The following is a 13,650-nucleotide window of genomic DNA, read 5'->3' as shown; positions in this document are numbered from 1 at the left end:
GTTTTCTTATGAGTAACCGAGGAAAACGTTTCAGTTGCATCGCCATTCATAATGCGCACCCCTAGGGTGGCACCAATGGCTTGAAAAAAAGCATGCCTTCTCTTCAAACCTTGATGCCCAAATGTTGCCCAGTCTAAAACGACGGTCTGCAGTGTGATGAGCAACAGGAAGACGTTCTTGACAATCTCTGATACTGCTGGCATCACTCGGACGTTCCATCCCTTCTCCAAGGACATCCTGGACTGTGAAACCCACTGAACGTGATCGCTTTGAAGCGCAGTGCTGCAGTTTTTGCTCTGGAGTACAGAGCGGAACCAATAGGGACCGTTCACAAAATTAAATTGGTTAAAATGGCTCTGAGCACTATGGGACTTAACATCTGAGGTCATCAGTCCCCTAGAACTTAGATCTACTTAAACCAGATTTCGTTGGGCGGAAGTTTCACTGGGTTTAGTTTACAGGACACCATTCCGTACCTATTATATTGAGGTTTTATTGACATCAGAACAATACTGGTATTCCGTGCAGGGTGAACGACGTAAACAGTGAACTGGAGTCCTTTTAAGGCAGACATCACACACATCCATGCCCGAGGCAGGATTCGAACCTGCGACCGTAGCGGTTGCGCGGTTCCAGACTGAAGCGCCTAGAACCGCTCGGCCACATCGGCCGGCGACCGTTCACAACCATTCGACGAAATTCAAACGTGATCCAAATCAGCAAAGGGTGTTATGCTTTTTTAACCGTCCTGTTTCGCGTTCTCCTGTGGCGTGATCACGGAGGGGTGCGACATTGACAGATACGTGAATTAAACGCAAAGGGTGTCTCTAAGACATCTCCCCCCACCTGTTCGGTAATACCCGCCCACTTTTATTGTGAATTTTAAAAATATGCATTAACAGAGACCACTTCAAAGTAGTCCCAGGCGCCTGCAGGCAGGAAACGCATCGGACGGATGTCAAGTCGTTCTTTAACCGCGCTGCGCAGTGTAGGTTGCAGTGCAAGAGTATCTTGCATGCACCATATGCTGGAAAACTGGTATGGACCACATTATATTTTATTTTTATTTTAAAGTATGCTTTATAAAGTAAAAGAAACACGATTATTCATATGTTCATTATTTGGTTTTTATGTTTTCCATTGTACTTTCTGAAGATCTAGTCACAAGAACAAAATTTGCGAGTATGTCAGTAGAAAATAAAATAATTTGTGATCGCCTTCGAATGTAAATGTTTGTGTATTATAGTCCTTGTTCAAGTATCTCCACGCCTCGTCTGCAGCAGTATAACAACGTAAGCACCCTCTGCTTTTCCGTTTCCAAGGCAAGTTACAGAATTCGGAGAGGGTTTACTGGCCTGTCCTCGACCTTTCCTATGCGCAGATTTCGTTAGGCGCAAATTTCACTGGGTGTAGCTTACAGCACACCATTCCGTACCTACTATATTGAGGTTTTACTGACATCAGAACAATACTGGTATTCCGTGCAGGGTGAACGACGTAAACAGTGGACTGGAATCCTTTAAAGCAGACATAGCGCTTTTACTATGGTTCGGCCAACGGCGTTAGCTGACAAGCACATGTTATGTACTCCAGACGAAATGCTCAACGCCGCCTTCCACCTGAAAAAAAAAAAAAATTCAGCAGGTTGTTCAAGAGAGTTGTTGATATGGTGGCGCTCACAAGGTCAAAGGCTTGCTGAATACCTCGGCCAGTCTGCACGCTGAACACGGAGGAACGAGCGTTGTCACACGTAGAAGATGATATTCAAACAAGTATGCGGAGAACTGTAGCTACCTGAGGCAAAAACCCCTCTCTTGCTTGGTAAGTTCTGCACGAGGAGTTACTTTAGCCACAACACAGTATGTGCAAGATCTCGGGGCACAAGATCAGCGTGACATGTTACTTCAATTACAACTTCCGGGCTTAAAGGCCGTCGTCGACATGTGAAACTACTCTCTGGCTTTCTCTCTTCATGATTGCAGAGCTTAACCCATCTTTTTATAGGTGTAGCTATTTTTCTTGAAAGCCGACCGTAAGTGATTAAGCTCATATTGTAAATAAACCGGCTTTCAAATTTTATTAGGCCCATCCACAAGCGACAAAGGTTTAAAGACGCCTCTTTCTTGTCTTGGGTGATTGTTGGATTCCTTATGGGAGATATCGATAGGAGTGTGTTAGCTTTCCTGTACACATTACGACGCGATAGCCCATCCACCCGTATGATTACGGATAAACCCAGAAGACTAAGCTGCCCATTGCTATCTTTCGCCATCGTAAACAGAAATGAAGAAAAGAGAAACCATGGACTAACGATGAACAAGGGTCGCCAACTGGGAAAGTTTTCTTCCCTTTTATTAACAAGATTACGGATCGGATGGGAAAAGTGTCAGCCCAGTACGTGATTGAAACGTCTTTAGCGCAATAATAATATTAATAAGTGTGTCATTCACTAGCGAGACCTGGGTTATATAAAATTCCGCATGGTTGTGAGGAAGTATACACTACCTGACAAAAAGAAGTGAAGCACCCAGAAGACAGTCGAATGTAAATCCAACTTCGTACACCTACACACCGTTGGTAGGTATGTAAATGATTAGGCTTACAATTCTCTGTGACAGGCAGAAAGGCCACCAGGGGCTCAGCGTTGTTGCCAGGCCTGGAACGGTACAGAAGGCGTGTAAACACATCAGATGTTGAGTGATCACTTGAAAGACACAGAGTTGCTACGTACTGCTGTGACACAGCATTATCAATTTAAAAGAGGCCTCATTGTGGGTCTCCATTTACCTAGGTGGCCAAATCGTGCAATATCCAGCTTTATGGGACATTCAAATGGGACAGTATGTAACCTCCCCCTAACTTATCGACCTTAATGACAGTGAAAAATTAAACCGCGTTTACCTAATGGAAATTTGGGAAAAAGCAATCGTCACCGAAGTTAATCTGTCGGTAAAGAGGGACAAAAGGGTTACATCTAAATGAAAGGAAAAATGCAAATGAAACTGGTGGAAATTAATTTTGAAAAGGGGTAAAGTTAATAAAGAAAGTAAATGTGCGGCAGTTACGTTAACAGTCAACTAGCGGTAATTAGATATTTGAGATTTGGGGGATATTACGGTCGCCAGCCCTGTGGACAATTACTATAGTAACTGAAAAAGAAAGGTTATTACACATATAATTAGCACTAGAAGCGTGGCGACTGAAGATTGACACGTGTAGTGTGAAAACTGAAAGTTTGTCAGAAGTAATAAATTCCGCTACACTCTGACTTAATTTAGCAAAAGAATTAATAAAATCGGAAAATTGAAAGTTAATTTAGTGACTGAAATTAATAGTGAGATTTGTTTCTGAAGCACTACGAAATTCAGTAAAATAAGGTTAGTCTTGGGCTACCTCAACAATCACTTCAAAAGCTACTTGAATCTACGCAATTTAGAAATAAGAGATTTAACTTTGAACTGAATTAAATGATTCTGAACAATTAACAATAGTAAAATTTAGTACGCACCAAGCTGAGCTGCAGTCACAGGTAAGCTAAAATATGGTAACAAAACTCACACTCTTAATTTGTGCTTGTGTAATCTAAGTATTGTAGCCAGCTATGAATACTTTAACTGAACTTTGAAATTAAAGTAGTGAAATGGAATGATTGTACTTTAATGCTGGCGTCTGAATTTCAATGACACTCGGGTTCATTTCGGAAAAGGAAGGAACCCTGCTTGGTAATGCAATTGGGACAATGAGCAACAAAGGTTCATGCTAAGTTGCTGTAATTTTGTGATGCAACAATTTTAAAAGCTGAGGTCTGCCATACAGTTCTAAAACTTTACGTGCTTCCAGTCTTCCTTGTTGGTTGATTGAAGGCTTGAAGTCGTCGGTCGGGGAGGTGGCGACAGTCACTCATTGTCGGCCGTCGCTGTTGCAGAAGCTGGATGTTGGCGCGCCTTCTTCTCGACACTGTCACCAAGCGAAACGGACTCTTGATGTGCGCCAGCTAATGCTTCCCGTCCGCGACACCGTGTCAGAAACTATCATAGCAAGTCGAGCGCAATTACATGCTGCCAAACCCCGAAAGCGCGGCAACTCGCGGGAGCATCACACAACACAACTGCTCCACTGCACTACTCCAGCCAGACTCCCCCTCTGCCCGCGCTCCACGCGACAGAGTTAACACTACCAAAGATCCTAAACACTGTGGTTCTCCACACGACCTATCGATGTATTCGTTCGATAGCATAGTTTTCCCTAGGCAAGACCCTGCGTAAAACTACAAATAATATTTACAAAACAACCAATTATACATCGACATAAATGCATATATATATATATATATATATATATATATATATATATATATATATAGTAAAACAATTACAATATATAAAGACACAGAAACGTCATATCTTGAGGTAACAAAACAAGGAAAAAAATTATAGTACAATAGATGGAAATAGGAGGAGATGCATTTCCGGCGTTACAAGTAGTCATTGTTGAACTGCATCGTAACGTGAAGGCAGGCATACCAGTCGTCAGGTTTTTGGTCGATCACATATGACCACCACAAGGTGTGATAGCCGTATTATACACCAGCTCCGTTGTCAACTCCGTCTCATTGACAGGACCCACAATATCAAGGATCATTCAGAACAGTTGTGGCCAGGTTGTCTCAAAAGCCGGCCGGTGTGGCCGTTCGGTTCTAGGCGCTTCAGTCTGGAACCGCTTGACCGCTACGGTCGCAGGTTCGAATTCTGCCTCGGGCATGGATGTGTGTGATGTCCTTAGGTTAGTTAGGTTTAAGTAGTCCTAAGTTCTAGGGGACTGATGACCTCAGAAGTTAAGTCCCATAGTGCTCAGAGCGATTTGAACCATTTGATTTGTCTCAAAAGTGTATACAACGGCCTTATGTCGCATTTCCCAATCGAATGAATCCATGCAACTAGGCCGTACTGATAAGTAGGCTTACACGCCAAGTTTCTTATAAACTTGACTCGGTGTTGTAATCACTGTCCTAACATGACATAACCACTAAATCCGTGAAGTTTCTTTTGCTCCTCCACTTAACTTTTTTTGTCAGGTGGTGTATATTTTTCAAAAAGAAGTGTTAACACTCACTAAGCTGAACAAAAAGGAACTATACCCTGAACAATACATCACATTGCCACAAATGGAACATGCTTCCCTAGTTGGAGACCATTAAAAAATCTGTGAGGCTAGAGTGTTAGCAAAGGCAACGCATTACACGCGCGCGCGTATGGAGAGGCTATTTTAACAGAAAATTTTAACAGAAATGGAGAGGAAGTTAAATTAAATACCAATGCCGAGTTTGCACCAAACGAACGACGGTGATGTTGTTGGCTTGTGGAGCGATCAACATCGCGCTCAAGAGCACTCATACAAGTTCCAGTCTCCCTATTTGCAGTCTCGCCACTACCCGAATGATTATGAAATGATGATAACACAAAAACCAAGTCCTCGGGCGAAGAAAATCCCCGACTCGGCTGGAAATAGAACCCGGGACACCATGATCCACAAGCAGCATCGCTAGTCACTAGACCACGAGGTGCGAACCCCAAAAGAACGACGAATGATAGTCTAACTGTTAATTGAGAACGATGGCGTCCTTCAGAGTAAATCTCACATTTGGGACACGCTTGATTAACTGTGGTACTCTCTACACAGTTTATAAATTTGATAGTTCCTTGAGCCTTTGATGCAGTCGCCGTTTCACTTCTAAATATGTCTTCCGTACTCGGAGACGAGACGACAAGAAATAGTTTGATATGTCGAGCATAGACCCCAGCCCAGAAGTTTTAACTATAGCGAACAACAGTCAAGAAAGCCTACACTGTATGATGACAGATGATTGTTCAGCCAATAGGTTCTAAGACGGAGCGCTGAACATCCGCAGCTCGCAGTTCGCGTTTTATTTACGGGGGAGGCTGATTTCACATACACAACAGGAAATAATTTTTTTCAATAAGCACCTCTGGGTAGATGCATTCCATCGAGAGACCATTGAAATAAGGCGTCATTTTCGTTTTAGCATAAGCAAGTAACCCACATCCCTGGCCGATTCTTTAAAGGATCGAACTGCTTTACATAAAACAGTACAGGAAGAAGTAATAAATTAAAACGTCATGCCCGCATCTCGTGGTCGTGCGGTAGCGTTCTCGCTTCCCACGCCCGGGTTCCCGGGTTCGATTCCCGGCGGGGTCAGGGATTTTCTCTGCCTCGTGATGGCTGGGTGTTGTGTGATGTCCTTAGGTTGGTTAGGTTTAAGTAGTTCTAAGTTCTAGGGGACCGATGACCATAGATGTTAAGTCCCATAGTGCTCAGAGCCATTTGAACCATTAAAACGTCATGCCTGATGATGAAGTTTTACTGTATGAACAGCGAAAACGTAGTAAGCCACAAACTTTTTTTTTTCCTTTCATTATTTTGTGAGGTGTGTCAGCGAGATAAAGTTTCTAAAAGATGAAAATTACGTGTAAAGTTTACTGGAAGTCCTAAGCGCTCTCGTTCACAAATACTGTGTAATTTATGTGCGGTGAGTTACGCTTCCTCAAGACATGTACACTATTTTTACCTTTAATGCGTGACTTATTGTGATATGCCTTTAACGTAAGGTTAAACCTCTTTATCAGTCGATTAGGCAACATTCTAAATTTTTGACTTCGGTCATTAATCATATGAAGCACAGAAAATAAAATTTTTGCCCCTCGAAGCCGTTAGATGGGCAACCTGCAGTTGTAACGGGGAGACGGATGCTGTTTAGTAAAACAGACCAGGAAGCTCCGCTTCTTTAAAGAATCTAACTCCCATTTATAAAATTGTTTCTGATTACTTTACAAGTGAGTTACTGAGTTAAATATTTTAGGCCAAGCACGTAAGTGGGAAGAAATTTACGAAAGGTTTGAAACTATTTTCCATGTTTGTTGGAAGTCGCTAAGTGCTTTCATTATCAGCTAATGGATGAGTATAGAGCTGCGCCACGAATAAGTACAGGCGTGGGTTTGGGGAATTCTTGTAAATTTCGTGCAGCTTTGGCTGGAAGGTAGCAGTTAAGAGACCGATTGGCTCATAAGATGGCAGGCAAGGGCGATATTGATATTTTGCAAACAGTTCTGCGCGGCAGGTTTCAGACATCGCTCGCAGGCGGGAAGGCATGGACCGGCGGCCACTCAGGGCAGCACTGGTCACTGGTGTGCTGTGAAGAACCCATACGTTGCAGTTACAACAGCACGTAGTGACCTGTGATTAGGGGCGGAAGCAGGTTGAGGAATGCTGCATTCCACTGTTCCCCTCCAGAGGAACTACATTACTGGCCATTGAAATTGCTACACCAAGAAGAAATGCAGATGATAAACGGGTATTCACTGGACAAATATATTATACTAGAACTGACATGTTATTACATTTTCACGCAATATGGGTGCATAGATCCTGAGAAATCAGTACCCAGAACAACCACCTCCGGCCGTAATAACGACCTTAATACGCCTGTGCATTGAGTCAGACAGAGCTTGGATGGCGTGTACAGGTACAGCTGCCCATGCAGCTTCAACACGATACCACAGTTCACCAAGAGTAGTGACTGGCGTATTGTGACGAGCCAGTTGCTCGGCCACCATTGACCAGACGTTTTCAATTGGTGAGAGATCTGGAGAATGTGCTGGCCAGGGCAGCAGTCGAACATTTTCTGTATCCAGAAAAGCCCGTACAGGACCTGCAACATGCGGTCGTGCATTATCCTGCTGAAATGTAGGGTTTCGCAGGAATCGAATGAAGGGTAGAGCCACGGGTCGTAACACATCTGAAATGTAACGTCCACTGTTCAAAGTGTCGTCAATGCAAACAAGAGGTGACAGAGACGTGTAACCAATGGCACCCCATACCATCACGCCGGGTGATACGCCAGTATGGCGATGACGAATGCACGCTTCCAATGTGCGTTCACCGCGATGTCGCCAAACACGAATGCGACCACCATGATGCTGTAAACAGATCCTGGATTCATCCGAAAAAATAACTTTTGCCATTCGTGCACCCAGGTTCGTCGTTGAGTACACCATCGCAGGCGCTGCTGTCTGTGATGCAGCGTCAAGGGTAACCGAATCCACGGTCTCCGAGCTGATAGTCCATGCTGCTGCAAACGTCGTCGAACTGTTCGTGCAGATGGTTGTTGTCTTGCAAACGTCCCCATCTGCTGACTCAGGGATCGAGACGTAGCTGCACGATCCGTTACAGTCATGCGGATAAGACTGTCATCTCGACTGCTAGTGATACGAGGCCGTTGGGGTCCATCTCGGCGTTCCTCCTGAACCCACCCATTCCATATTCTGCTAACAGTCATTGGATCTCGACCAACGCGAGCAGAAATGTCGCGATACGATAAACCACAATCGCCATTGGCTACAATCCGACGTTTATCAAAGTCGGAAACGTGATGGTACGCATTTCTCCTCCTTACAAGAGGCATCAGAACAACGTTTCACCAGGCAACGCCGGTCAACTGCAGTTTGTGTATGAGAAATCGGTTGGAAACTTTCCTCATGTCAGCACGTTGTAGGTGTCGCCACCGTCGCCAACCTTGTGTGAAAGCTCTGAGAAGCTAATCATTTGCATATCACAGCATCTTCTTCCTGTCGGTTAAATTTCGCGTCTGTATCACGTCATCTTCGTGGTGTTGCAATTTTAACGGCCAGTAGTGTACGTCAGGAGCGTCGGGAAAAGACGTGTAAGTAAGTGAGCCCGGAGGCTCAAATCAGGCAGTGGTGTCGCCGTTCTGTCCGTGTCTAGAACCGAAGAAAATGACGATTGTTTAAGTTGCAGGCTAACCACGAAGACTTACTGTTGATGGATAACGGCAGCCAACAGACCAATTGAATCTACCTCCAACTTCCGCTGCACGAACACGTCATGGCTGTGGCGGGGCGTGTCACACCTTGGAGCTACACCGGCAGGTAGAGCGAGAATACTGCCCGCCTCCGCTCTCTGGCTGGCATCGTCCGGAGGACTGCAAGTTGCCTTCCACAGGGGCGGGGCCGGGGCGCAAACTCGCGACCTACAGGGTGCAAAGCTGTCTGCGGTCACTGAACGAGCTGCCCTCGGCGGATGGTCGGAGCTGCAAGTGCTCACCACAACGACGGCGAATGGCTGTTTCCCTTTGACGCTTGAGGGAGCAGTCATCCGTAGGCACAGCGACCCAGGCGGCGGCCACTTATCCGTAGCGTGGATCGGAGCGCTACGTCCATAAAGCATGGCTACCGGGCACCGGCGCTTCAGGTTCCGGCATCCGGCACCGTTGCCGAGTTCAGCAGAAGGCCTGCTGTGTGTCTTCCATGTAATGAAGTCATTGACACACTTGCATGTATTTCAAAAAAATGGTTCAAATGGCTGTGAGCACTATGGGACTTAACATCTATGGTCATCAGTCCCCTAGAACTTACAACTACTTAAACCTAACTAATCTAAGGACATCACACAACACCCAGCCATCACGAGGCAGAGAAAATCCCCGACCCCGCCGGGAATCGAACCCGGGAACCCGGGCGTGGGAAGCGAGAACGCTACCGCACGACCACGAGATGCGGGCTGCATGTATTTCTCTGCACGCTTCGGAGCGAGTCACCCCTTTCTCCCAGATCATACCTCTTGGTCGTTCTGACTTAGTACAACCCCTGAGCTCGAAGGGATTTAACAATAGTCCCGGCAATTTTCTCTCCATTTTAAGCAAAAGCTAGTTTTTCATACATCACAATGTTTACAATGGCATACCTCTTGCACCGTGTGTCGTATAATGATTGTATTTTGCAGGTACTGTAATGCATACGTGCACTCCCTTCACGTGTTTATGCTAATTATTACGCATATTATGAACCTTTGCGCGATCTAAACGCTCCGGAATGCTCTGTAGCAGCCAGGATACATTTCCAGCTGACAATTATGCGTCAGCAAGGAGCATTAACGATAACAGCATCAGAGGCAATGTTGTGCAACCTTAGTAGAGACAAGATTCGACTGAAACTTCCTGGCAGATTAAAACTGTGTGCCCGACCGAGACTCGAACTCGGGACCTTTGCCTTTCGCGGGCAAGTGCTCTACCACTGAGCTACCGAAGCACGACTCACGCCCGGTACTCACAGCTTTACTTCTGCCAGTACCTCGTCTCCTACCTTCCAAACTTTACAGAAGCTCTCCTGCGAACCTTGCAGAACTAGCACTCCTGAAAGAAAGGATATTGCGGAGACATGGCTTAGCCACAGCCTGGGGGATGTTTCCAGAATGAGATTTTCACTCTGCAGCGGAGTGTGCGCTGATATGAAACTTCCTGGCAGGAGTGCTTCTGTAAAGTTTGGAAGGTAGGAGACGAGGTACTGGCAGAAGTAAAGCTGTGAGTACCGGGCGTGAGTCGTGCTTCGGTAGCTCAGTGGTAGAGCACTTGCCCGCGAAAGGCAAAGGTCCCGAGTTCGAGTCTCGGTCGGGCACACAGTTTTAATCTGCCAGGAAGTTTCATATCAGCGCACACTCCGCTGCAGAGTGAAAATCTCATTCTGGAAACATCCCCCAGGCTGTGGCTAAGCCATGTCTCCGCAATATCCTTTCTTTCAGGAGTGCTAGTTCTGCAAGGTTCGCAGGAGAGCTTCTGTAAAGTTTGGAAGGTAGGAGACGAGGTACTGGCAGAAGTAAAGCTGTGAGTACCGGGCGTGAGTCGTGCTTCGGTAGCTCAGTGGTAGAGCACTTGCCCGCGAAAGGCAAAGGTCCCGAGTTCGAGTCTCGGTCGGGCACACAGTTTTAATCTGCCAGGAAGTTTCATATCAGCGCACACTCCGCTGCAGAGTGAAAATCTCATTCTGGAAGATTCGACTATTCGGGAGTAGGATCTTACAATTTGAGAAAGTGTTCCGAGACAAACTTCCGTCACACTGTCCGCAAACGTGACGTCAGATCCGCCTGGCAACAGCGATCTGAACGCCCATTGGCTGGGAGTTTTGATATCTATATGCGTAGGACACGAGTGGAGTATCCCTGTTGGCTGAGGGAGACAACTGGGTTCTCACTTATGCATCGGGAAGACGGTGCAAAGTTAGTAGCAAGGCGCCACTCAAAACGCACGGTCGAGTAACCGGAAGAGGCTCTAAAAGGACGGTCGCGAGTAGGCAGTGGCAGTAGCAGAATGCACCACTGACCACAAATATAGAAGTGATAAACAAGATACAAAGTTAAAGTGAACGGTATGATCAGTGAACGCCACGTGTGTGTGAGGTTTTCGGGCGCTAAACAGCGTGGTCATCAGCGCATGAACGCCACGTGTCATGGGCAGTATCTATATTGAGTATTGAAAGTGATAACGGTATTGTAAAGTGTTGATTGTAATGGGGCAGTCAAGAGCTGCCATATTTGAAATTCTGTGACGCGTGTTTTAAAGTCTTCCTCATTAAAACGATTATATTAGAAGATGTTGTTAACCTTTAACAACAGGCATCCCGACACACCCTATTTCAGCAGGAGCAAAAACCTACATTGAACACGGCGCCTGAGAGCTACTACTGCGACGAGGGACAACCGAAGCAGCAAGACACCAGGTTAGTAATAAACAAACCAGAGAAGGAAGGCAGAGTCGCTTCCGTCTCGCTACAATGCCACACATAAGAAGGAGGGCATTGTAGTACATTCAGTAATACATGTAGATACAGTAGCAAAGTGCGTTACGAACAGTAGTAAAAAAGCAGTAAATTAGAAGGACACCGTGATGTTGAAACATTATTCCATGCCGTTTTAACCAAAGCTAGTTTTTCAAGCATCTACATTTTAATGATGTCATATCTGCTAAACTATGTGTCACACAATGATATAATACTGTCGATACATTCAGTGGTATATGTAGATATCTGCAAACTATCATCTGGATGGAGTCAGTAGTAAAGAAGCAATAAACTAAAACCTCATGGTTAATGTTGAAGTTTGACTGCATGAACAATGAAAATGTGCTAAGCTATAAAACTTCTTCCTTTCATCACTTTATTGCGAGGTATCAGAGAGAAAGAGGTTCGTATGAGTTTGAAATTATGTATAAAGATAGTCGGAAGTAGCTAAGTGCTCTCATTCTCAAATATTGGATGAACAAAGTCCACTTATTTGCGTGCCTTCAGTTACACTGCATCAGGACAAAGACAGTGTCTAATCGTGACACTTGTCTTATTGTGTTAAACTTTCAACGCAAGATTATACCTCTTTATGAGTAGATTACGGCAGTATTTTAGATTTTAAATTTGGTCAATAATTACGTGAAACACTGAAAATAAATTTTTTGTCGCTGTGGAATCCATTAGATAGGTAACCTGCAACTGCCGGGTTCCTGGAAATATGCTCGTAATAGAAATATGTGTGGACAGCGATTTCGAGTGGCAAGACTCACAGGGCCATACACCGCCAGTTTCTGCACGATGAAGTACCTGCGCCAGTGCATCTTGTAGAAAACAACTGATGTACACTGATCAGCCAGAATTATGACCACCTACCTAATAGCGGTATGACCACCTTTGGCACAGATAACAGCGGTGACACGTCGTAGCACGGAAGCCATCAGGTCTTGGTAGGTCGCTGGAGGGAGCTGGTACTACATTTGCATACACAAATCACCTAATTCCTCTGACGCTACATTCAACCACATCCCAGATGTCTTCGATGGGGTTCAGATCTGGCGAGTTGGGACCAGCACATCAATTGGAGCTCACCACTGTGTTTCTCGAACCACTCAATCGCACCACTGGCCTTGTGACATGGCGCATTATTTTGCTGAAAAATGCCACTGGCGTCGGGTAACATGATCGTATGTGGGCTGCTACCAGTGTACAACACTCCTTGGCCGTCATGGTGTCTTGCACGAGTCTCACTGGCCCCATGGATGCCCATGTGAGTATTCTCCACAGCGCAATGGAGCCGCCGCCATCTTGTTTCTGGTCCACAGTACAGGTGTCAAGGAGCTGTTCTCCTAGAAGACGACGGATTCGCACCCCCCCATCGGCATGATGAAGAAGGTATCGGGGTTCATCAGACGATGCAATGTTCTGCCTCTGCCCCAGCGTCCAGTGCTGATGGTCATGCGTCCATTTCAGTCGCAGTTGCCGATGTCGTGGCGTTAATATTGGCACATGCATGGGTCGTCGGTTGTGGAGGCCCATCATTAGAGTAGTTCGGTGCACTTTGTGTTCAGACATACTTGTACTCTGCCCAGCATTAAGTCTGATAGTTCCACCACAGTTCGCCACCTGCCCTGTTTTACTAGACTGCCAGTCTACAAGTCATCTGTAATGAGGGGTGGCCGCACAATCACATATCGTCTGAACGTGGCTTCACTTTGGTTTTGCCATGTGTTGAAGACACCATAGGACTCCTCCAACACTCCTTGAACACCAGATAAATCGTGTAGCTTCCGAAATGCTCGTGCCGAGTTCTCGGACCATCGAAATCTGCCCTTATCCAATCTCAGATAGGCTGCGCGCCTTCCCCGTTCTACACACATAGAGCATGCTCACTGATACTATATGCACCGTGTGTGTGATGCATAACATTGTCTTTTGTGGATACATAAAGATCTTTATTCAGGGAGTCACTGCTTTGTTTGGGCTCAACCACTCATTTACTTTC

Source organism: Schistocerca piceifrons, chromosome 7, assembly GCF_021461385.2.
Source record: "Schistocerca piceifrons isolate TAMUIC-IGC-003096 chromosome 7, iqSchPice1.1, whole genome shotgun sequence".
Taxonomy (NCBI): Eukaryota; Metazoa; Arthropoda; class Insecta; order Orthoptera; family Acrididae; genus Schistocerca; species Schistocerca piceifrons.
The sequence above is the reverse complement of the archived record's forward strand: the minus strand, read 5'-3'. Positions refer to the sequence as shown.